The sequence below is a fragment of the Mus musculus genome, chromosome 13 (genome assembly GCF_000001635.26).
Source record: "Mus musculus strain C57BL/6J chromosome 13, GRCm38.p6 C57BL/6J".
NCBI lineage: Eukaryota > Metazoa > Chordata > Mammalia > Rodentia > Muridae > Mus > Mus musculus.
The window spans coordinates 39,862,690-39,889,977 of record NC_000079.6 but is presented as its reverse complement, the minus strand read 5'-3'; the positions used below and the strand labels follow the sequence as shown (position 1 = coordinate 39,889,977).

At 38.4% G+C, this 27,288-nt stretch overlaps 1 annotated feature.

The window, feature by feature from the left end:
• Positions 10,545-13,285: an enhancer, noted in NCBI's record as "VISTA enhancer mm1403". NCBI's record gives its function as "enhancer in: neural tube[6/6] | hindbrain (rhombencephalon)[6/6] | midbrain (mesencephalon)[5/6] | forebrain[6/6] | facial mesenchyme[5/6]" and the evidence as "EXISTENCE:transgenic organism evidence [ECO:0001131][PMID:17130149]".

The following is a 27,288-nucleotide window of genomic DNA, read 5'->3' as shown; positions in this document are numbered from 1 at the left end:
AAGCAATGCATAATATTTATGATTTTAATTGGCTTTTGTAGTGAGTACCACCATGTTGACAAATTTCGTAACGATGTCTCTGGTCTGTGCCTTCAAAGCAGAAGTACTGTATGTATGTGTGTAGTGAGAATCTGCATAGATGAGTTGGTTAGAGATCAGAAATTACACTTTAAATAGACTGCCTAATCTACTTGGCATTTGTAGATGCTCAAATATATTGTTAAAAGTGTATTTGATGCTTTCCTATTTCTATCATTTTATAATGTTGATATTTTTTTCAATCTAAAATAGAAAGAATAGTCTCATTAGATTTACTGAGCATGTTGGATTCCAGTCTTAAATTGATTGAGAGCTTATGGAAGTTCAAAAATACAACAGTCAAGATGACGTGATGCTACACTTCAGAAAAATATTGTCAAGGTTTGATCTATATGAAGCTTTTCATCAGATTGTAGAAATTCTCTCTCTGTCTCTGTATCTCTCTCTCTCTCTAACTCTCTTCCCTCCCTTCTCTTCCTCCTCCTCCTCCTCCTCCTCCTCCTCCTCCTCCTCCTCCTCCACCTCCTCCTCTTTCCCTATTCTTCCCACTCTCTAACATTCAAGTAATGGCAGTCCTTGTAAACCTACTACTACTATTTTTCAAAAAGAACATACACACTCAGGAAGAAGGAGAAAAGCCATTTCAAAATGTTATGCTTTCTTAAAGATCCCAGTAGATGTGCTGGAAAATCACACTTCGCTATTAGCTCTATACACGGGGAGTGCTCCTTAGCATTCGGGAATTGCTTCTCTAGTTTGTGTGTTGCTGTGACACCAAGTATGTAATGACTCCAAGTCTCAATCCATTGGCCGTGATGTGGAAAATACAGAAATAAATGGAGAGTGATTTCTCAAGCCATTTTTTTCATGGCAGCTCCTTTGGTGTGATTTAGGAAACTACAGTGGGTAGAAAAGCTTCCCTTTTAAATGTCAAATACAAGATTCATTTCTGTACTGCTTTAATCCAAATGTCAGAATTCTGAGTGGAGCCATCAATCTTTCCAGAAGTTTCTGAGCTTTATGCGTCAGAACTGCTGTCCTTTAAGAGAGAGAGAAAGAGAGAGAGAGAGATCCAGATTTCAAGGAATACCTAATATCCAATTTTCATAATGCTGTGAGAGATATCAAGGATAGAGAAGAAAGTACACAATCCTCTGTCACTTCTGGAGAGCAGTCTAGCATCAGAAGAATGACCAATCTGACTTAAGAGCACCTCCTTCTAGAATGGGAAGAGAATCTGCTTCTAAAGTTTTCTCTCTTTTTTCCCTTACTTTTAAATCTCCTTTTAAAAAATATAGAGCCCATTTATTTTCTTACCTTCTTTAAAACGGAGTCCCTTTTTTTTCTTTCCAGAAAGCATTTGCATTTGTCAAGATAAAGTGACCATTACTTGTTCTTTGGGTTTTAACATCCCCCTGGAGTTCACTAGGGAACCCAAAAAGCTTGGAGGATTCCAGTCCTTCATTGACAGTGAAGCAAAGAGTTACACCGTCCACTACCATGGACCAGAAAACAACCCAGCACTTGGGAGGCAGAGGCAGGCAGATTTCTGAGTTTGAGGCCAGCCTGGTCTACAGAGTGAGTTCCAGGACAGCCAGGGCTATACAGAGAAACCCTGTCTCAAAAAAACCAGAAAAAAAAAAAAAAACCAACAAAAAAAACCACTCGTAAGGGAAGGGTAAATGGGTACGAAGAAAGTCAACCTTCAAAATAAATAAACAAGTATATTGAAAGGTGAGGCAATAGTGGCCAAATAAATTTTCTTTCAAACATGCTCTGTAAATTCAATTTGACTTTGGAAATGTGTTCAGGTAAAATCTATCCTTGGGTGGAAAGAGACCAGGGGGTAACACCTGGCCTTCACATCTACTAGCATCTACTCTGATTGGCTGAGATGTAGTTAGCGCCTGCAGACAGCAAGGAGAAAGGCCTCTTATGAAAGGTTTTTCACTTATCCAAAGGATGAGAGTGTTACCCTAGGGATGTGGCTGCTTTCTGAATGAATGATTCCTAAGAGTGTGTCTTTGTACATTGGTGTATTTGCTTGATGGGCATATCTGTACTAAGAACAATTTCTGGTGTGCACATGTGTGTCTGTCTGTCTGTCTGTCTGTCTGTCTGTCTCTCTGTGTGTGAGTGTGTGTGTGTATATATAAATTTCCACTGTATATACTATGTGGTAAAATGCAAATGTATTGTATACATGGTGAAGATAGATCTGGGCATGCATATGGAACAGTTTTAACATGAGTTATTTAGATCTGGGGAGAAATGAGCTTGACACTTCAGATGCGGTGTATGAAGTAAGTATTTAGAGGATTAAGATTATGTTTGTATTCCTGGATTGGGATTATGTTTGTCTTTGTGGACACTAACAGCAGACATTAAGGATACTGTTCAAATGGAACAGAGTTTTAAAAAAAATCTTCTCTTCATTACCCAGTAAAGAGAAGTTTCCTCTTGGCAAGTGGGTAGGGTAGACAGATGACTAATAGGCCAGCAGACCATCCTCTCCTGCTGTCCTCATTCTCCCTGTAGGCTTCAACATGGATGCTAGCTCTTCAGGCACTAAAGAATTGGTATAGGAGTGGGATGGAAAACTGAAAGTTACTTTGTTCCACAAATACTAAGAGAATGCTCAGTACCAAAATGGCCATGGAAGGATGATGCTAGTAGATTTGTGAAAGATTTAGGGATGCATGGTCACCTAAATCTGAAGGTAGGGATAGATGCTTTGATGCACTATTTACCACACCCATTGGCCTCTAAGCTTTTGTGAAATGGATGGGCTCCTCTTACCTGCCGGTTAAGGCATCCCCATCACATCCAACAGTCATTCAGCATGCAATTGTTTAAATTAGCTATGTAGTCATAGATCTTGGAACACACTTCTCCAAATATACTCCTAAGTTACTCCATTTTCTAGTTCTGACATTTGGAGGAAGTCATATGTAATGGTGATTTCTCTTACTTTTTTGGTTACAGGCTATGCCAGTTAATGGATTAACATATTGTGTTTGCAATAATAACACTTTGCATATTCATTATAGGGCAATGTACTGGCTGGTTTTGTGTGTCAACTTGACACAAGCTGGAGTTATCACAGAGAAAGGAGCCTCCCTTAAGGAAATGCCTCCATGAGATCCAGCTGTAAGGCATTTTAACAATTAGTGACAAAGGGTGGGAGAAATCATTGTGGGTGGTGCCATCCCTGGTCTGGTAGTCCTGGGTTTTATAAGAAAGCAAGCTGAGCAAGCCAGGAGAAGCAAGACAGTAAGTAACATCCCTCCATGGCCTCTGCATCAGCTCCTGCCTCCAGGTTCCAAGTCTTGTCCTGACTTCCTTTGGTGATGAACAGCAATGTGGAGGTGTAAGCTGAATCAATCCTTTCCTCTTCAACTTGCTTCTTGGTCCTGATGTTTGTGCAGGAATAGAAACCCTGACTAAGACAGAGACATATGTTTTTCAGTTTATTAAAAAATTGGAGGCATGCAACTTCATATCCAAGTTCCTAGTCTACTATGGTAGCAGACCAGAAAGCCTAACTAACCACTATTTTTTTAGTGCTTAGATTTTTCTAATTTTGGGAAGGCAGAATTACTATTTTATTATTATGTTTTGGCCTCTACAATGCAGGCGACAAGACCGTACGGTTCATAGAAATAACAAATGCAACCGTTTGATACTCCACATTATATGGTATTGTCTTAGAATGCAAAGACTTGTGAAAATGAGTATCTGCAGCTTGCTTTGGGTCTCTAGCAAAGACATCTGGACAGTCAATAACTGGGTATGGTCTATAGATAGACTATGAGGATTATACTCATGAGACTGACTAGTCCTTTAGGGTTGAAAGAGGCAGTATATTTTACCTTCCCGTAACTCATGAATGCTCTGGGCACAGTTTTGAATATTGATAGGTGGAAAACAAATATTTGTTGAGTAGGACTGAAGTCTTGAATAATAAACAAACCAGGGCCTGTAAGAGTTTAGAAGTATAATCCCCACCCCACTCTTTATTATTTAGGAACTAATTATAATGGTTTTCAATACCTTGTACTTTCTATGTTGGGTTTGTTTCATTGCTTGTTAGCACCTCCAGCACTCCAGAAGGTAGACAGGAGTTAATAGCATGATTAGAGTGGATCATATGCTAATAAACCTTGCTGGTTTGTTGGGCAAGTATATTGCAATCCTTGATTAACAAAAGGACTTAGCATTTCCCTGGATTATCCTCCCCTCCTTTCCCAACAGGCTTTGTGTTCTTTCTCTCTCTCTTTCTTTCATACCACTCCCAAAACAAAAGTCAAAATAGACCAACTTTAAAAAAAGAAAAGAAAATCAGTAATACAAATGTACCAGGACAAAAGAAACACACACAGAGGCTCACACATGCACAGACACATGCTCACACACACACACACACACACACACACACACACACACACACACATGGAGTTTGTTTTCTGTGAGCCCATCTACTCCTGGTCATAAGGCCTGCCTTGGAATAGAAGTACTTGATTTTAAAACTGTCTGTCAATCAGGACGCACAGCCGTATGCAGACTAGAGTACATTTATAATCACAGTGACACTGCTTTCTGTGAATAGATTGACCTTGATAGGGAAGTTCTTGTGGGTAGACCCAAGCTCATGTATAGGCTTTATCTTTCTTCTTCAGTATCTGAGGAATACAGCTAACATAAAAGCCCTGTTTTACAACCCCAGATCAAAAACCGTTAGTGTACAGAGTAGAGACTATCAGACTAACAGGTGTTTGCTCAGAAAATTAGTTCTCTTGGAACCAGCGTCATATGGATGTCATAAGTAGTAGTTTAATCAGTGGATATAAAAGCAAGGGATAAAATTATGAAGTCAGGTCAGAAGGTCATTTGGCTTCAGTTTCCAAAAATCCATCTCACCTTGATTTCATTGATGGAAGGGAAGAGATGGATGGGTCACTTTCTGGAGGATTCTCAGGCCCCTCTTGACAGACATGTTGAGCAAAGCCCCTAAGTTCACTGTTAGTTTCCTACTCATTAAATGTCATCATCATTCACCTAACACATTTCCAAGATTCACCAAAGGTCATAGGACGCTTCATCATTCCATTCCTTGTATACCCAAATGGAAATCCTGTGTATGATAGACTGTATTGCTTAACCAACTAGCAAGCCGTGGATGTTTAGATTGCCTCTAGCCTTTGAATATTGTGAACTCTGAATTCTATGTGTAAAACTCTGGTGTGATGGGAGAACAATATTTACCCTGTGAGAAAGGATTTAAGTGCTTTCCAAAGTGGCTGTTTTTTCGTTCACACGCACAACATGTGAATGTCCTATTTGCTCTACATCATTTCCAGCCTTGGCTACTGTGCGCTTGATTGTAGGAGCACTCCTGGATATAAAGAGAGAGCTCATCTTAGTTTGGGTTTGACATTTCCCTCATGGCTAATGATGTTTAGCGTCTTTTCTATGCTAGTCCGTCTTGGTACGTTTTCTTTGGGAAATATTTATTCAGGTCAGTTGTACAGCAACTGTCAAGCATTCGCAGGGTTCCGAGTTCAGCCTCCAGCCTCACAAAATGAAAATGTCTGTTCAAATACGTTCCCTCATTGAGGAGAGCCATATAATCCAATTTCTTACTAGTAAGAAACATGTATTCCATGTATCTTGATATTTTCTCCAAGGCTATAGATTATGTTTAATTTATATTAAATTTCCTTGATTTTGACTTTTCTGGAACTAAAGGTTTAAATCTAACAAAATCCAAGTAAATACTTTTGCTGCTTAAATTTGGTGACATATCTAACATTTATCTAACCTAGGATCATGGACATTTTCTATGTTTTTTTTTTTTCTCTAGAAGTCTTAACCAGTTTTCAATTTCTAGCTCATTTTAAGTATCTCTTTTGCAATATTTTGATCAAAGGTAATAGTATAATTTTGGGTATAAATATCCAATTACTTCAGCATTAATTTTTGAAAAGATTATCTTTCCTTCCTTGAATGGTCTTGGCACTGTGTGAAAAATTAACTGAAGTGAAAGTATAGGTTTATTTCTGGATCTTGGATTCTACTTCAAACACACATACACACAGAGACACATCATACACACACACACACACACACTAAACATACACACCCCCATACATACATACACACATATGCACACACCACACACATACCACACACATCACGCACACATACTACACACACACATACCACAGACACCACACATATACATAACACACTCACACACCACACACACACAAACACACACACACACACATATACCACACATCACACACATATACCACACAGACACTCACATCATAGACATGCATACATACAAACACCAGTGACACATCACACACACACATACACACAAGCATCACACATAAACAAACCACACATATGAGCTCACACACACACACATACACACACCACACACACACACAGGTCACACCACACACACACACACACACACACACACACACACACACACACACCACATACATACACATCATACATACACAACACTCATATACACATAAACACACACACATAGTATCATGCCCGATCACAATTACCGTCACTTTGTTTTGAGTTTTGAAACTGAAAATGGTAAGCTTCCTAATTTTGTTATTTTATCTAAGATTATTTTGGTTACTTTAAGTCAATGCATTTATATTTGAACTTTGGAATTATTCTTGTCAATTATTCTGGAAAATGAGCAACTGTTGGGAGGGAGGTTGCATATAATCTATGGAGCAACTTGGGAGAATTGCTATGTTAGTTAACAATATAAACATTTCCAACCGCAATAAAATCTTTCCATTTATATTCAAATAGTCTTTTTATTTATTTTATTTATTTTCTTATTTGTATTTAACCCCCTGCCCTATAATTTTTGTGATTTTAACGTGAAAATTTGGCATTAATGGAGTCTTCAGTGTTCACTCACACGATACTATTGGGAACTGAAAAGCTTTTTGCTTCTTGAAATTTTAAATTCTTTCTCTTATTTTGAGATTATAATTACATAATTTCCCCTGTTTTCTTTCCCCACTCCTGCTCCTCCCATGTGCCTCTCTTCACTCACGTTCAAACTTATGGTTTCCTTTTGCATTGATAGCTGCAATTTTGAATTTTGGATCTAGTTTTTATTTCCAACAACCTTATTGAACACATTTATCAGTTCTAGCAACTTTAGAAAATTTTTGTTTTATTATTTCTATATAGAAGATTCTGACTGGATGTGACAATGCATACCTTTAGTCTCAGCACTCAGTGGCTGAGAAAGGCAGATCTCTGTGAGCTTGAGGACAGCCTGGTCTATAGAACAGGTTCTGGGACAGCCAGAGGGAAGCAGTGAGATCCTATGTCAAATAAGGCAAAATGATCAAATAAGTAACTAAGTAAAGTTTAGAAGATTCTGTATGGTACAGACGGGGGTAACTCCATACTTTCCATTTAAATACCACTAGCTGCTTTAGCTTTCTCTGTCTTCACAGATTGCCACAAACATCTAGTATAATGTGGCCTAAGAGTAAGAGATGTCCCTGCCTGTCACCACCCTCAAGAGAAAAGATCTAATCTCTTCAGCACCTAATATGACAGTAGCCAGGGGGTGCTTAGGGGCTCATTTGACGCCTTCTGTGTGGTAGTTTGTCAACTTTCACATCAACAATGAGTAAATTGTTATCAGCATTTTGACTTAAAGGCCAGAACAGTGTCAGCCCACTTAGCAAGTGTTTCTCCTGGAGTTTAAATGTGTAGAGGTGAAGTGGACCAGAGTTGTCTAAACAATTATTAAATACATTGATCAGCTGGAACTATAATTTGTATTTTTAGAGCAAAATTGGCAATTTTACTAAATGGCGCATAATACATTATAATGTAAGAACTTACTGATTGTAAGTAGAAGCCAAGTATCTGGATTTCCTGGGTTTCACAACCTCGCACTTGTCACGACGAACATTCTAATAACAACGATGGTTAAAAAAAAAAAAGAAAGACAGAAAGATCTGTTAACAAACTAAAAATAATGTGTGTATCCTAATTTTTAAAAATATTTTATGTATATATATAATCTTTATTTTTATTTTATGTATATATATAATCTTTATTTTATTTTATGTATATATTTTAAACCTGAGGAATTACTCTGACTCTAATGCTTCTTCCAACTTTAACTTCTAATTCTCTACCCTTGGTTGCAAGCAGCCAGGAGTGGCAGCTTGTGCTTGTGTCTCAGCTACACGGGAAGCCGAGACAAGAACACGTGTACCAGAGAGTTCGAGCAGTGAGAATGGTAAGGAAAAACAAAACCAAAACCAAACAAAAGAAACAAAAATATCTAAAAATACATTCAGATACATTGGCTCCTGTTGATGGTTTTGTTCTGTACTGACTGAATTCTTTACAAACAAGAGATTCTAATATTTCAAGGTCCAGTGGTTGTTCTGAGAATGAGGCCAGCTTTCTTCTTTTATCTTGTCCTGTGGCTCTTCATTAGCCAGGCTCCTTCTTTGAAAGTGAATAAAACACGGACATGCAAAAGTTAAGATTCACATCCTCGCAGTTTTGCAACTGACAGTATTTAGTTCTTGATTCAGGGCGGGGAAGAGGAAGCCATTAAAGCAGAACCTGCCCATCAGACCAGTTTGGTTTAATCCAAATTCGGCCACTCTCAAGGCCAGTTCCACCTTGCGTAACACTGAAAGGTTACGTTTTGCTTTTCGTTGGTTGGTTTTTCAGCTGTAGTCAATATAAGTGACCAAGGCCCCAAAACAAAACACAACAAAACAACAACAACAACAACAACAACAACAACAACAAACAGAAAGAAATAGATGAAATGACCAAACAAAACAACAAACAAACAACAAAACAAAACAAAACAAAACGGAGAAAAAAATCATTTAATTGTGATGGATTTTATTGTATAAGCAAAACTTTCAGGAATTCTAAATCCTTGTAGTATTAACAGATGATTTGGAGTATAGATTAATGTCTGTGTCCCAGTTTGGGCTTAGGCATAAGGGAAATAGTGGATTCCAATAATTTCAATTATAATATTCCTTAGAGAATAAAGAAATATGGTAGCTACCATCTCTCTGTCTTTTAGTAAAAACCCATTTACACACAAATAGTGTGGCTGCCTTTCCTAAAACCTCACCTACCCTCTTTAAAATGAGGAAATAAAATAAGTAGGAAAAAATATTTCTAATTCATAGCTCAATTGAAACTGGGAGAAAAAATATCTCACAGTCAAAGTTAGATTTTCTTGAAAAGATTTTAATAAAATTTTTGGAATAAAGTTTAACAAAACTTTGTTTGCAAAATAAAGATCCCCATTGAGTCTTTGGTAATAATCAGAAGTGAAGAGAACAGAAAAGTCACAGTGGACAGAAAATCAGAGCAAAAAAAGGAAGGGGAGGCCGACTAGGTTCAAGCGCTAACTCTTGTTTCCCTTTGCTAACAGCAGGCTAATCAGTTGTAATTAAGAGGCAAAGTAGCAGTCTAATAAACAGCACTTGTCACCAGTTGTCATCTTGGTGATCAGTTCACACCTCCATCACAATGACAGGGACCCCTCAAACTCTCTAATAACCTGACTCCTAGGACCAAAGGAGGATTAGGCTCTGGATAATGGATTGCTGAGACTCTAATGAAGTAGAAGGTCAGGAGATGAACCCTCAGCTGTGAGGCAGGAGGAGGGAGGAGGCTGGCAAGAGTGAACTTTAATTAAGGTTTCCTGAGCTTTAGGCCCTTGTTTTTGAGTCAAGTTAATTTAAGAGGTTTGGGACTTTTGGTAGTATCCTCCGACACACTGTTGTTGTTGTTGTTGTTGTTGATGATGATGATGTTGTTGTTGTTGAATCTGACACTCAGAGGGAAATCTTTTCAATTATTCTTTACTTTGTACTTTTTGTTCCTCTTTGGTATATTTCATTTAAAAGCACACCTTTATATTCAGTTCTCTCATTTGCCTTTTAGGTAGGTAGCCTCTCATAAATGCTTAGAAAACTAAGAAAACTGAAAATCAAGCTTCATTCTCCACTACCTAACATAGTCTTGCACATGAATTCTAAATGATAATAATAGCTGTGCTTTATACACGACAAATGTGTTGACAATAACACACCACAAAGCTTCGCATCGGTAAAAGAAAACACCCCCCCCAATTTTTTTTAAAAGTGGGTTGATAGGTTTAACCAGGATAAATGGCTAATGCTTTTGCTGGGTATGGTGAATCTTTAGATGACCCACAGGGCTGTGCTTTCTTATATTTGAAGCCATTGCTTTCCCAGGACTGACAAGAGGACTTTCTAGAACAATAGTTCAGTGACCACTTGTCCGGGTCCACATGTGGGGAAGGCTTCTATTCTATTTCTTGGCTAACATGGCAGGTGTCTGGGCTCCGTTTAACTCCAGCTACTAGGAATGAGTTAGATCGGCCAGACTCACCCCCCTCCAACCCCCCATCATGCTGCATTATGTCAATGTAGGCTTGAACCAGGCAAACCATACATCATGTCATAAATAAATGTCATTCTCTTCTTTTACTACATACTCCACTAGTCTTTAATTGTCCACTTTCATTAGTTTAGAAACTGGCCTTATTCATCTGTATTTGGTTCTAACATTAGGTATCATCGTTGTAGCAGAATGCACTTGTTTAGAAGGATCTAATCCACTGCTGTTGTAAATACCAGTTCATTAACCCCCCGGTTTTGCTCTAAATAGAAGCATACTTCATCACAAGCTCCCTTAGGAAATTTTGCCGTGTGAGCAAGCCCTTGTCGCCAGAGGACTTGTGATGTATCACAGTTTAGCAAAGGCTCCGGAATCCTGAGACTGGTGATCTCACAGCATTTCACAGTGAAGAGATTGATATCCGTGATCCGTGTTTACCTTTGAAAGTCCCTCTTAATCATCCAAATAACAGTGCAATTATCTGACCACATGAAAAAGAGTAATAACCCACCTTTCTGACTCAGCATCTTGCTGAGGTGATTGACTAACAATAAGTCCATTTGTACAAAGTTGAAGGCAGAGGTAGTGAGATACCAGATTTCAGGTCTTCTAAAACTTCAACTAAACATTAAATAGATGGATGGATGGATGGATGGATGGATGGATGGATGGATAGATAGATAGATAGATAGATAGATAGATAGATAGATAGAAGAATTAAAAACATTCCAGTCTTTACTTCAGAATCCCAAAGTCCATTCTCAAAAATTGCAGTTCATCCTATGGGGTGTAGACAAACCCAGGAATCCATTATCTAGCCCATTAGGACTAATGAGACCTTATCACCTCTAAATTCAAATCCAAAGGCTAATGAGTAGTGTGTTGATGAAATTACTGTTTCAGCTCAGATGTCCTTAAACTTTTGTCTTAGTAAGTATCTGTCTATTTCCCACCACTCTGAAGTCTCCTTGTTTTCTCCACAGTCCTGGTTTAAGGAACATCATATGCAGATGCTATTAAAAGAACCAGGCCAACACTTCACCTGCTTTTATTTATTTATTTATTTTTCTTTTGTACTCAACAGATTGTTGGGCTCACAATGGACAACTTGGGGACCAGGAGTCCTGCCTCCTCTTAAGAGTGTCTTGATGTGAAATATTAGAAGACCAAAAGGCTAATCTATGCATCCGTCAGCCAGGGGTGGGAGCTATTTCAGTCCCATTTCACACGTAGTAATCAATTCATTGACTGAAAAAAAAAAGAGAGAGAGAAAAGAAAGAAGCCTGCCTTTTCCTTGTCCAGCTGCAGTAGACAGGAGCCAGAACATATGCCTGTCTGAAAGAGGAGGAGGGGCAAAGGCTTCGGGGGAGCAGGCACACAAAGAAAGCCAATCTTCTCCACAAAGCGTGGAATGACTTAAACACTCTATTGTATTACCTATGAATGAGCCCTCATTGTGGCGCGCAGTGTGTGGGGATCCACGGAGTCCTCCCATTAGCCACACGATTAACCAGATTACACGGGACGCCGCTAAGGTAAATAAGGTCAGCCTTCTGTCACTCCCTCCCCCAGGCCTGACCAACAAGGGGCCCAAGAACCAGCCCCTTTGTAGTCAACTGGGTGGAAAGAAGAAATAACCATGAATGTCATGCTTGGTAATTAAAAAGAGAGAGAGACAGACAGACAGACAGACCGACAGACAGACAGAGGAGGAAAGAGAAAGAAAGTTGTCCCCTGGGACCATCTAAGAGACACAGTGTGAAAACATCTTTTTGATCAAGTAACATGTCAGCATTGTTTCCATTGACCATGTAGGACTAATCTAACCCTCCCCTAACAGGGTCCTGTATTCCCTTTTGTGGCGCGGAAGACAAAAAGCTCAAAACACATGAATTAAAGCTGCCGGACTCTGCTCATTATGGGCAAGAATGGGTGGGTCTGTGCCTACAAATCTGTCTGCCTGTTAACCCAGCTCCCGTCCATCTCTAAGTGGGTGCCTCTTCGTCCACCTCTATAGCCCTGCTCATTCTGGCGAACAGATAAACACCCATAGTTAATTGGTTTATGGAAATTGCACCAAAGTTACAAGGCTCCTCGCAGCTTGAGTTGTGACCAACACAAGTAAACGGAAACTGCTTCCAATGGTCCTGAAAAGCCTATTTTCCTGAAAATTCAGATATCTGACATGGAAAACATCCTTGTGAAAAACTGTCTTAGCTTCTTGATGTAATAGAAAAGTGGAAAAGTGTTCGTCATATTTAGAACACATTTTCTCTGGACATTATTCGTTGTATAATAACAAATAAAACTATCAGCAAAAAGTGTTTCTGTGTCAAAAACATGATGTATAGCTACTGAAATTAATGCATTTTGGTAAATGGTAGCATCATGAATGAAAAATAAAGGCTATTTTGACAACCAGAAACTTAAAATGATATTTTATATGTACTTTATATTTTAAACAACTAGGAATGCTACATATTAATTACTAACAAGCAGAAATCCATTTACAAAAACGTTTAAACATTGCCAGAGCTTATGTATATATTCATATGTATTATTTACACATATTCTAACATAGTTTTTAATCATTGAAGATGAGGATTTTCCCCACATTTATTTATTAGTATTCAGTCTTCTCTAAAACTGCTAATACCTGTCATCTGTATAATATCACAGCCTAGCATCGTTTTCAAGTTCTCATTGAGAGTAAACGAACCATACTTCTAACTGACACGCTCTCGACAGGTTGTGGGTGTGAAACCTTATCTGTATCAAGCTTGCTTATCAGATATAGTCATTCTCTATTTCACCATGACTTTTTGCCTAGCTATGAAGGTAATATATATATATTATATATATATGAGAGAGAGAGAGAGACAGACAGGCAGACAGACAGAGACAGAAAGAGACAGACAGACAGGCAGAGACAGAGACAGAAACAGAGGGACAGAGATCCAAATGATGGAGCAAAAGCCTACCTTCAGAAAGAATCACCAATGTTCCACAGCTCCTGTAAATGTTAAACTGATAACGTACATAAAACGAACACGTCAAGTTATAGAATTTCTGCCATTATCTGAATAATTAATTTATCAGGTCATTTTGCAATGGTAACAGCTCTAACCTCACCATTCTCCCTTTTCCACAAGCAGCCCTGTCTGCCAAGACTGATGCCTTTAAAAGTTTCAAGAAACACAGAGGATGATGCTTTGTGATAAAAAATAAATAAATAAATTTCTCCTGGATTATTTAACATTTGATTTCTTTTCAGAACACTCGCATGTTTTATGAAAACATGTGTGAGTGATCCAGTTACTGAATTTTTCCCTTGTCAAAGTAAAACTATCAGAACTTAAAATGCCTTTGGCTCAAGAGCAGCCAGTGTGTGGGCACTGCCTTCCCGGGATGGGTCTTGCCTGCCTGTCCAAAGCGCTGTGGCCATACATAGAGGATTGTGATCTCTCCTGCTCTATCCAGCGCAGCCAGGTCTCACCAACCATGCCGTGGAGCACCCCACACCCTGACCAAGGATGTCTCTTTCTTTCTGGCATGCCCATCGTGAACCCCCTTTTCTCTTTCTCTCTTTTTCCCCAGCCGTTCTCCTTGACATTGTCTTTCCTTTCTGCGTTAGCTGCACTATCTCTTTCTAATCTTTAAAGGCTCTGAGCTTGACTTCTATCTCTGCATGGTATTTGAATCTCTTTGTCAGCTTATGAATGAACTAACCTCAGTTATGGTTTTACCCGTGCATGGGGTTTGGTTTTGCTGTTGTTTTGGTTTGGTTTGTTTATTTGTGGTTGCCAATTTTCTCAAAATGCGAAGCTACCCAAATAGACTGTATACATTTCTTTTCTCAGTTTGGGTTGGGGACTTGGGACTAAAATTTAAATATTTCTAGAAGGAAATGTTTTCAGAACAGAATAAAATATTCCCTTTTCAGAATGAAACAGAACTGAGTTGAATACCAAAGGTTCCCTCTGCCATCTATAACTTCCCTACAAGCTTTAGGGTCGGCCAGTCTCCTCTGAAGTCTACTCTTCCTGGAAAGCAACTTCAGTGGGAAATGCTCTCCGTAGCGATCATTCTAACATGGAGTGAGCAAGAGATTACATTTTTTTTCCTTCATAGTTCACATAGAGTTGTTTAGAAGAAGGTTGGAATAAAGAATGAGACGTTTTTAATCCCGAATTTCATAGGATTGTTTGAATATGCAGAAATAAAAATTGGAATGATAAACTATGATATTTCTCTATGGTGTGCATATTTAACACACTCTTTGATTTCCAGTGACATTACCAAAGCATAATGTCTTCATGCGTTATTAAAACATTTTTCAATCTTTACCGAAAGATTCATGCTCTATGATTCTGAATACTTTATAAATTAGACTCAAGTAATTTATAATACAGGAAATTCTGTGTAATTTTCCCCAGGTAAACAATGAATTTTTATACATGAATTTCCATTAAGAAGTTAGAATAAGGATCCAAAGTTGAAACTAGCAAGTTGAGCTTCTTGTATTATTTCACCTCATCTTGAAGGATAGCCTCCTCAGGTTAGTGGGCTGGGTTTTCTTTTCTAGAGTGAGACTCTGCTGATTACGTTGTTGGCACTCTCTGATAGAAAACATGGCAAATCTACTTTAACCAGATGTCTGAAGACCATGATAATGGTCAGTGTGGGTTTCATTTGCCATCGCAGAAGATGAACATTTCCATAGGAAATCCAGAAGTTTACAGGTTAGACAGATAGTCCAGTGGTTGGGTGATCCAGATGCAGAGACTAGATAACCTGGAGACCCAAACACTATTGGTCTGGAAAAAAAAAACTATCAATAAAATGAATCCTAATGATATTCTGCTATACTTACCCATTAGTCACTTATTCAGTTACTGTCAGAGAAGCTTCCTCCTGAAGCAGATGGGAACAGATGCATAAATCCATAGCCAGACATTATGCATGGACAAAGTGTCCTTGGAGCACACAGTTCTAAATTGGATGCCTACATCCAACATCTCCCGCCAGAGCTCAAGGAACACTGCAGAAGAGGAGGGAGGGAGGGAGGGAGGGAGGGAGAGGGAGGGAGGGAGAGAGAGAGAGAGAGAGAGAGAGAGAGAGAGAGAGAGAGAGAGAGAACAGAAAACACCAGGAGAACAAGTCCCTCTAAAACAACTCAGCAAAGTTCATGAAAGCAGCAAACGAGGGGCTGATGTGGGTCTGCAGCAAACGAGGGGCTGATGTGTTTCTGCACCAAGTCCTCTGAATATATATTATAGCTTTCAGCCTAGCATTTATATAGGACTCCTGAGTGTGTGAAGGAGTAGGTCTTGAGCCCACCCTTATGGCTCTTTTGCTTCTGTTGGGTAGCTTGGACCAGCCTCAATATGATGGGTTTTGTTATATCATATACTTTATTTCATTGTGCATGGTTGTTCTATCTTAGAAGTTTATTCATTTATAATGAGAGACAGAAAGGGAATGGATCCCAGATGGGAGGTGGGGAAGAACAAGGAAGAGTAAAGGGAGAAAAAAACATAAAAGAATATATTGTATGATAAAACAATCTATTTTCAATTAAAAACATACATAAAATAAAATTAAAAAACAAGAGCACTTGGGGCACAATCCTGAGGACGTCAGTTCAGCTCCCCACACTGACATAACATATCTGGTGTGGCCTCAAGGGTACCTACAGTCTTGGTGTTATCTGGGGAACAGAGACAGTGGGATTGCTGGGATTGCTGACTGCCAGCCTTTTGGAAAATGTGAACTTCAGTTCATGGAAAGATGCTGTGCTAAAGGAGTAAGAGCAGTGATACAGAAGAATCTGCAATGTCCTCTTCTGGGATCCAGATTGTGTGCTCACACAGTCACATATATGCAAGTGCTCACCACCTCCTACATATACATCACCCATACCATCTCTGTCTCTGTCTCTCTCTCTGTGTTTCTGTGTCTCTGTCTTGTTCTCTCTCTCTCTCATGCACACACACACACACACAGACACAGACACACAGACACACACAAACATATGCACACACAGACACACACACACAAACATATACACACATAAGCAAATAAGGAGCTCACCATAATTCTTACTTTATGGTAGTATTCAAATTAGTTTTGAAAAATTGCCAAGTAAGACATCAGACAAGAAGAGAATTTAATAGACACATATAAAAGCTTACACCAACTTCTAGTGGTTGGAGTATTTTACTTTAGTGGTATAAGTTATAAGTTGTATAGTTTTGTGTAAACCAGTCTTAGATTTGTGCTGCGATCCTATTTTAATATTTAGAATCAAGAAATGAAATCTTTAATTTAAAAAAAAAACACATCTGTAAGTGTTTATTATATATCTGTGTTTTGAAAGACCTGGGTACTAGCCAAGATGTTGGTAGCAGAACGTAACATAATCTGGGGACAGTTACATTTTATAAAACTATGATATATGTGTGTGTGTACCATATGCATGTGGTACCTGAAGAGATTCCTGAAGTCAGAGCACCCAAAAGTAGAGTTACAAAGAGAACTGAGCCAGGCACCAAAACCGGCTCCCATTCTCCAAAGCGTGAATAGCAAGTGCTTTTAACCCCTGAGCCATCTCTCTAGCATTAAGTGAGTGATATTCTTTAAATGGAAAGGTTTTTATCACTAGACCTTGTTGCGGAAAATATTTAAAAATGAACCTGCCAGCTTTCTGCGGGGCCAGACCAGGCTCCCGTACTCCTCACGCCATTTAGCTAGCCCCCCAGTTACCCAGGAAAATCAAGAATCTTAAAGCTTAATCAACCAATCAGATTTATGCATCAATAACATCACAATTTACAAGATGCCCATTCAGTAATTTTGGAGCCAATTGGTAATGATAAAAACTTTATCCCAATCAATCTAACCTTATGATACCACAACTACACTACTTGTGACTGGTAAATGCCATGCAGGTTCACGTCTGCAGCCATCTTTCTTCTCCCTCTCATGAGACTCTCTCTCTCTCTCCCTTCTCCCTCTTGTGAGTCTCTCTCTCTCTCTCTCTCTCTCTCTCTCTCTCTCTCTCTCTCTCTCTCTCTGTAACTCTCAGCTCTGCCTCCCTTTTCCCTGTCCAATCACAGACCTCCTCTGCACTAGTGTAATTAGATAGGGAAAATCCTGTGGCAAGGTCTAGCTTTCATTCCATTATACATCCATAATCATTATTTATTCTTAGGCTTATTATACTTCAAATTGTACATACTAACAGCTAACAAAGCAAAATTTAAAGTTATCATGATTTCATACTTATGCCTGCTTTCATTTTATGTTCTACAAACACAAACAACTACAAAGAAAGCAAAGCTTCAGACACTGCACGGTGAGTTGAGCACACTGTTTCCTACATTCTGATGGCGGAATGGAGGCCATACAGCACTGGGCTTCTGTTCATAGGAAGTAAATTTGCATATTTGGATACACTGACATACACTTTCAACATTTGGGGCTTTATTTAATATCCTAATGCAGATATGATAATGTTTGCTTTCTGTCCTGTGCTTATATAACACACTAACTACCAATTTGCCATTTCTAATATTCCCACAATCCTCTGGTTGATATCTTGTCAAAGCTGCATTCTTTCTGAGAGACTGTTCGTACAGAATGACTTCTGAGGAACAAGTTATAACACATTTTGAAGAATGCAGTTCTTCCCCAGGTATAGCATGAAGACTTCTCATGTCACACAGTCCATGATGAATTAACGTCATGTTCCATGTTAACATTTTCTATCAACAATAAACCTTCTGTAACTTTTTTTCCAACTTCTGAAAATTCTATGTGAATATTCTATAAGAAAAAAGTAACACCTTTCTTGATATTATCTATGATAGCATGTAACAATCTCTTAAAATGTATTTTTCATCCTTTTCTTGATTAATCAAAGACATTTCAAATAATATCAGTCATAGAACAAAGTCCTTCAGAACATATTCCTTAAGTATCTCTTCATCCCAAAGTTTACCTCTAAATCTAAGTTTTATTTATGAATGATCATTTAATAAGATATTCCACGAAGACAATGTGATTATAATATTAATAGTTCTATAATAATTTAACTAAAACATGGTTTTAAAGTAGACTATTCAGTGAGTGGTTTAAAAATAAAATGAGATCCAGTGTGAAGTACAATGATATGGAATTTTAATGAATGAATATTTTAAGAATGTATATTATATGTATCCTCCACAAATTTATGTATACACATAGATTATAGATAGATGTAAATATAGATACAAATACAAATGACAATATATAAACCCGCCCATGGCACTATCTTTCTCATATTACAAGTCAATGCTAATGTGGACTGCAATGGCTGTATACAGGCAGAGTAATGTCACCTGCCATGCCATAAGCCAAGTGGCAAGAATAGTTTATACTAGGTATTTTATGCCTTTTTACACTTATACAGTATAGTAATTTTGTGAGCATCTTGGTTATTCCCATTTTACAAGTTAAAAACCAAGGTTGCGAATATAATGGTTAAGTGCTTGCCTATCATCCAGGAAGCCCTGGGTTTGATACCCAGCAGTGTGTAAGCATCACATGCTGCTTCAGCCTGCAATCCCAGCACTCAGGATATATGGGCAGGAGGGTCAGATATGCAAGCTTATTATCAGGTACATAGTGACACTGAGGCTAGCCGCAAGCATGTGAGACCATGTCTCAAATCTTTCCTTAAAGATAGTTATCTAGGATCTTATAATAAGTTATGGAACGAGAACATAGAAAGCAGAAATATCCAGCCCTGGGACACGTAGATTTTACTACAGTTATACATATGAAATATGTGTAATAACTATTTCCTTTTAATAACTAAACATCAAATCGATGGTGAAATATGTTGTCTTAAAAATTTTTTGCCTTAGAGTATAGTAAAGAAGTAACAGATCAATTATTGAAGCCAGGTAACATACATGAAGATAGTGAACAACTGTCAAATCATATGCTACTTAAGGGCATCTGAATGAAAAAGGAAGTTGGTTCAGGCAGGTCTTTATTCTTCACATACTTAATTCTTCCTCCTACATTACAATCTTAGCATGGGGGCCAAGGAGAGGATGTGCTGGGAAGTCAGGCAGAGAGCCTCGGTGTAAGGACAGCTAACCAATGCCTGGATGAACATGACTGAGGCAGCCAGTTGTTGTGACAAAGATATGGATAAACGTAGCTAAGAGGAAAAGGGCTTTGTTTTGGTTTGCATTTCCAAGTTACAGCTCATCGTTGCAAGGCAATCAAGGCAGCAATAACTTGAAAGCAACTACTGATATTATATCCACAGTCTTTTAAGAGATGTGACCTACTGGAAAGTACTTATGTCCTTTGGACCTTCTTGGGATTCCCATCCTCCCATCTAACTGAAAGGGCCAAGGTAGTTGATAACAAGCTCAGGCTGCCCAGGAAACCAAGAGCCAAAGGACCATAATCCATGACAAAGAGAAGATAGAGAGGGAGTAGGTTTCTCCAGAAAAATAGATGGTACTCAGATTTGAGAAGAAGTTGAGACCAAGCAAAACTCAGACAAAACAAACCAACCAGAGGAAGGAAGGAAGGAAGGAAGGAAGGAAGGAAGGAAGGAAGGAAGGAAGGAAGGAAGGAAGGAAGGAAGGAAGGAAGAGTGAACCAGTAAACTCAAAGTGATGATTTTTGTTTTTTAAATTTCCACAGTGCTACTTGTTCCAACAGATAAAACCCCAGTTTTCTACTGAGAGATAGAAATCCTGAAGTCACCTAGATTCATTATCATGGTTTGGCTTATATTTATGTGACCCTGGGTCCTTTGGAAGACCAGCCATCTCTTTAGCCCTATAAATTATATTTAAAAAAAGTTTATCTATTTAACATATATATATAAATTATTTTAAAATAAATTTCTGGGTTTGAAGAAGCTATGTGGAAGTTAGAAGTGCTTCCTGCTCCTCCAGAGAACTGAAGCTAAGTTCCCAGAATCCAGATCTAACAGGTTACAATTGCCTGGAACTCCAGCTCCCAGGGGTCTGACACTCTTTTCTGGTCTCTATGGAAACCCACAGTAGCACATGGTACACACACACACACACACACACGTGCACACACAAATGAAGGTGTGAGCACACACACACATACACATAAAAATTTCAAGAATAAAAATTTTAAAACAATTTGTTTTTTCATCTATTTTAAGTAGATATTTTTGTACATCTATCATATTATGTATCATCTATTATATTATGTATCTGTACACACTCAAGGTCATGAAAAACTTTCTTGGATGAAGGGTAGATGTGATTGGAAGAATGTTAAGAATCTGTGTCTCTGGTTGCATATGTAGCAGAGGATGGCCTAGTCGGCCATCAATGGTTGGAGAGGCCCTTGGTCTTGAGAAGATCATATGCCCCAATACAGGGGAATGCCAGGGCCAGGAAGCGGGAGTGGGTGGGTTGGGGAGCATGGTGGGGGGAGGGTATAGGGAGCTTTGAGGATAGCATTTGAAATTTAAATGAAGAAAATAATTTTAAAAAGAAAAAAGGAATCTTTGATGTATAGGAAAATATATATATTTTTTTTAATTTTCAGAACCTGTATCAATAGATCAGTGTTTTTATAAATCATATTTAATTTTTTTATGTTATGTGTAGCAGTGTTCTGTCTGCATATGTGCCTATGTGGCACCTACATGCAGTACCACCAGAGTACAAAAGAGGGTGTCAGACCCCCTGAGTGGGACTGGAGTTACAGATTGTTCTAAGCTTGAAATGGAACCCGGGTTCTCTGGATAAGCAGCCTTTGCCCTTAGTTACACAGCCCATAAGTCATATTTAAAAACCACTACAACACAGTTTATTATCTTGCCATTTACTTATTTGACAGTGTTAGAGATACTGTCTAGGATCTCCTGCATTAACACAACCAGACCCTCCGTGACTACCATAGTTAAGTTCCTTGGTTCTATCCACAGCACTACCAAGGGTTTTTGTTTGTTTGTTTGTTTGTTTGTTTGTTTGTTTGTTTTGTTTTGTTTTTTTTTCAGAATGTCACTCAAAAATTTGGAGATGTAAGAACCTAAAATGATGGGAAGGCTAATAAATACGTTCTCTCTTAAAAACAAGGAACAAAGAAACAAAAGTCTATTTTACAAGGTGTGGCATTTAAGTGGACTAAATAGAACTATAACATTGACAATATTTTCACAGCTGGGAAAAGTACTAAACATGAATGTTTAATGTAATGGTTATAGAAAATTATCTTTAAACCAGTACAATACTGCCAAACACAAATGACTTTTCCCCTAAATCAAACTGGGTAGGGGTTTAGGAAATTTGATGTGAGCTTGCAGAACTGATTGCGTTGTCTGCTCTTCTTGTCTCTACGATTTTGGAGTGTGTTGAAGCATCCTGAACCTTTAGTTTCTCAGACTTGAAATAAGGAGAACACTGTCTTCTTGTTCAGACTGACTGTATGAACAAAATACCTAGAACTTCCCATTGAGTACAAAGCAGAAGTACATGGTTCAGTGTTCTTTCTTTCTAGGAATCTTCCCTTGGTCTTACCAAAGAGTAAAAGGAATCTTTAGATTTTTAACTGGGAATAAAATGCCTAGAATTGCTCTTTCAGGAACTCTACCCTTTCAGAGATATATTTTCGGGTCCCATTTTTCTTTTATTTGGGCCTTCTTGGGATTCTCATTCACTCTTCTGACAGAAGGGGGCAAGGTAGTTGATAACAAGTATAGACATATACTCTAATGGCCAACATTAAAGCTTTGTCAACAGAGCCTGGAATCATCAGCTAGAGAGGTTTTTTTTTTTTTTTTGAGTTAATGTATAGAAAATATTGGTCTGTGGGCATATCTTTATGGGGGGACTATCTTAATTGAATGAATTAAGACTCAAAGGCATTCCCACTATGAGTGGCACCATCCCCAATGCAATGAATCCTAACTATGCAAGAGTGGACAAAGCAGCTGAACACATGCCTGAATACATTAATTTACTCTTTTCTGCTTTTTACTGTGGATATAATACCAGTAGTTGCTTTCAAGTTACTGCTGCCTTGATTTCCTTGCAATGATGAACTGTAACCTGGAATTGCAAACCAAAACAAAGCCCTTTTCCTCTTAGTTATGTTTATCCATATCTTTGTCACAACAACTGGAAATAAGACTAAGATATTTATTAATCCTCCCATCATGAATCCACTGCAAGTATTGATAAATGGGTACAAGTATTTTTATTTCTTGGGCTCTAAGGTAAGTCTGTGTGTCATGGATCATTACTCATGCCCATCAGCATTAGTAGGCTTTGCCCCCTTAGTTCTATAGATTTGGGAGGCTGGAACTTTCTGGTTAATGGCATATTTTGTCTTCTGTAAGAATTGCTGTTTCTTCAGCTTCTGACAAGGACTGGAGTTAGAGGCAATGAACATGAGTAGTAAGGCTGGAAAGGAAGTGTACCTGGGATATTGAAAATGATTTCAAAAAAGAGTACAGCATGACAAATGTATGTCTGCTGGAATGTCAATCAAATATGGTTGTAGGTATGATGAAGCCTCCTCATGTATGCAGCTGCTGTGGTTTAAATATAATTTCATCTTTTCTCCAAGGGTTCATGTACTAGAGACTTTGTCTCCAGTGGGTTGATATTAAGTGATAGATCTTTTAAGAGATGTGACCTACTGGAAGGTATTTATGTCCTTTGAACCTTCTTGGGATTTTCATCCTCCCATCTAATTGAAAGGGCCAAGGTAGTTGATAACAGGGTAGTTCCTGCCCAGACTAGCTAACTCTGTTTAACCATGCTGGTTCTCATTCTCCCTCATGTCCCTACTCTAATGTTGGTGAGAAAAGGTGAAGAACTCTCTCACTAGAAGCTAAACCCATGGAGTCCACCTCGCTGCAAACTTAAAGCTTCTGAAATTACAAGGTAAACGGATTTCATTTCCATCCTCAGAATTTGACATTGGGTTACAGTGATGGCCAGTGGCCTGGCAAAGAACTTTAAATCACAAAAATAGTGGAGACCTTCAAGATTTCTCAGTTTAGTCACAGAATCAATGGCTTGCTAGATAGACTCTTCCAAGTTCCACACATGCTCCCCAACCTTCATGTCAACAGTATTTTTATAATAGGAAAAACATTTTACTTTTCTCAAATCTAACTTTGAAATGGAAAAATCAAGAATATAAATTCTTTTATATATAATCACATTAATTTGCATATAGCCACACTCAACTTTAAAACAGAAGAAGATAACACTGGCATCAATGAAATATGAAATTGAAAACCGTAAACCTAATATATTTCAAGATATTTCTCAAGATTAATAAAAAAACCAACTTTTTATGGAAATCAAGGCAATTTTTCTTTTATTTAGTTATTTCTCATTTGTACATACACCTATAAATTTTGGTCCCTCTCTCCCCAATTCTTTATTCCTCATGCTACTAAATGCTCCCAAATCTCTTTGTCTTTATTAGTGACCCACAGAATTTAGCCAGGGCTGTTAATGTGCTCCTGAATATGAAATTTACCATTAGATTATGGCAGGCTCACCAGTGAGCACAATTTGAAACAATGTTCCTGGGTTCTGGAATCTATTGGTTGCCAACAGATTAGCATTGTGCATGAAGCCTGTTTGAGTTTGTATGTATGTGTGATTCTGAGATTAATATTCAAATCCATAATGACAATTCTCTGATTTCAATAGTGTTTTCTCCAAACATTCCCAAACCTGCTTCTTTAAACGTTCTTCCTAATATCTTCTATATTCTGCAAACTCATGTTTATCTTCAATCAAAAAAAAAATTACACAGTATCATGGTTTTGAGCTCCTGTTCTTTCTGACATAAGAGATGACAATATCATTGAATTGACTGAGTACAGTTCTGGTCACTTGAGTCACCCTTTGTGTGTCAAGGATGTTCAATACTTGTGTGTCCATTGCTCCTTGCCTGGGAGGTTCTTAAACCACAGGCATTTCTTGTCCATTATTGGTCTTCACCTACTTCTACAGTGACTAACCCAGTGGTTATAGCTGACATTTGTTACCTACTCAAGGTCTGCTAGATATCAAATGAAAGCTTGAACACTTAGTCATCTAACTAGCAAATGGTAATGACAACTTCCTGCCAGATCACTAGACTCATATCAATCTTCCTTTGGCTTCCTATTGTCTCTTGTTTCTCACTATCATCTTTTTCATTTATTTCTAGTATTTTATTTTGTAATAAATATTTAGGAGAAGGAATTTCCTACATAAGTATGTTGGATTCAAGAAGAACCATCTTTGTGTGTAATAAAGCACTATTTGTCAATTTTCATATGCTTACGTTTTAATTATTTCCAATTAATATTCTTAGAATCAATGAATATTCCAATGAGTGGAGAGAAAGCACGCACTGATGTACGGTCTAAGTGTCTGCTCAGTCTTAACCAGAGGAATCTTAGAGCTAAGATTTCACACTGTTACTTGTAGGTCATCCATGTTCCACGGAAAGGCCACACAGGCATGAATATATGGGCAGCACAATTGGATTTGATGGGTGAAGTAAAAGAGGATATAGAACTGGATGGGTGGGGAGAAGGAATACATCTGACAGGAATAAAAGAAGATTGAAGAGGAAACAAGGGTTCTTTGGAAAGTCATTTGTGTTGGATGGTGTTTTTGCTGGGGCAAAGACATGAAAGAGTGTTTTCATGAAGTGGACGCAGGCGAAAGACTGAGGCAGACTTGGGAAGGAATGTTTAGCTGAAGCAGAAAGAGGAGAAAGGACATGTTCTGCCAGAGCAAGCTTGTGAAAGAGCATGTGATGAAGGAGTCTTTGCTAACAACATTGCATGTTGTTAGCATCCCCATTACATTGCATAGTTTGTCAGGACTCCACAGAGAGAAACAGACACACCCCCCACCCCCCCCCCAAAAAAAACTTTTAGTGGTGTGCTGCAGTTTCTTTCTGGTTTTTAGGACTCAGGCTGATTGGTAGAGTGATGTCAGCTGAGATAGACTCAAGTACTACTAAAGCAAGACACATGCTGAGGCAAGGCCCGTGGAGGATATGTGATGTTTGGAAGGTGTAAATAGGACTCTATGGACAGATGGGAGGCCGAGTTTGGCTTGCTTATAGAGTTGGCTGTGCAACGCTTGTAGGTCTCTCTGAGAGAACCACACCCAAGAACTTGGCGAATCTCCAGGTCCCTCCTTCTGACTTGAGCTGATGCTGAGGCCTGACCTGACTATCTCTGCTGGGTAGTGCCACCACTGCTGATTTGTGTTTGCTATCCCCAACTCTACTGAACTGGACTGCTGTACATCTATGAAATGTTTGCAGGTAGGTGCAGCTACCACTGCTAACCTGAGCTGAACTGCCAATTTCCAGACAAAACAAATGGGAGTTGATCCAAAGAGCCTTTCTAAACAGGTCCACATCCCCTGTATCTTTTCATTCCCACCCACTACCTCTGGTGGGTGGTGGGCTAAAAGGTAGGTTAAAGCATTTAAAAACCATCATTAAAAATAGGTTTTGACAGAAGATGATGAATATAGTCAAAACCCATGGTATGAAATTCTCAACTATCTCATAAAATAATCACACACATACTCCTTGGAAAGAAAGCAGCCTAGTACGTTCTCTGCCATCATTCCTTTTCACCAGTGTATCACCGTGGGTCTAGTCCACTTCTTGTCAATAATGAACAAGGTGGGCAACATCCTTCCCTCTAGAGAATGGGAAAGAAGAGAGGCAAGTGGGACAGAGAAGATTTGAGGAAGAAAAGAAGAAGAAAGGACAAAGTGGAGTATTCATTATTAACCACAATTTAGTAAAGTGTAGGAGTTATATCACCAACAATGTTATTTGCCATATCAAGTTTTCTTGCTAGCTGAAATACTCATTGTATTAAGAGGAGATCTTTGAAAGCACTATGGTTGTCTATACTTATAGAAATAGAAGTGGAAACAGCTGCCTAGCAATCTCTAAGGTCACAGAGCGATTGAGTAAAAAGCCAGGGTTGAAATGTTTCTATTGCATTTCGCCTGATCTCTTCCACCATACACAGCAAATCTCAGGGTCTGCACATATACACTTTAGGATGGGGAAGAGCCCTAACATGTTTTTTTGGATGCTTTTGCTGTTAAGCTTCCGGGAGTTCAGCTAAAATATATTGAAGCTCTCTATTGGAGAGGTTATGTGGTACTACATTTAATAAGCTAAATCATTTGACCATAGAAAGTTCATTTAATGTAAATAGGATTGCATAAGATGTATTTCAGAAAAGATTTAGCCCTAAAGATTTTAAAATATTCACTCTTTTCATTCTAAGAGGTAACCAACTAGACAGCAGACTGAACTTAATTGAGAAAGACATGTGCTTGCCTGAACTTGGCCATTCTGGAAGTGAATACACATGTGTAAAGAACACTACATTCAAGCCATTCACCAAAGCCTATGTGTAGTATAACTAATGTCCTTAGAAAAACCAAATCACCTCTTTTTAGATTTCTGGTTAGCCTTCCAGGACACTACCAAATTATCTCCTACATCATTGACTCTGTGTATTTTCACAGAACATCTTATATGTGGTATACTCATGGCTTCTTTTCTTCCTCTCAAAGATTCAATGAGGTTGAAATTTTTATCCCTATTTCCTTAAGGAGAGAGCTGAGGTTCGAGAACACAAATTTGTGTTAGAGTTTTCTTGGCTTCATGTTGATGAGGAATGGATAAGAGCACCTTGGGATGCTCAACTTATCA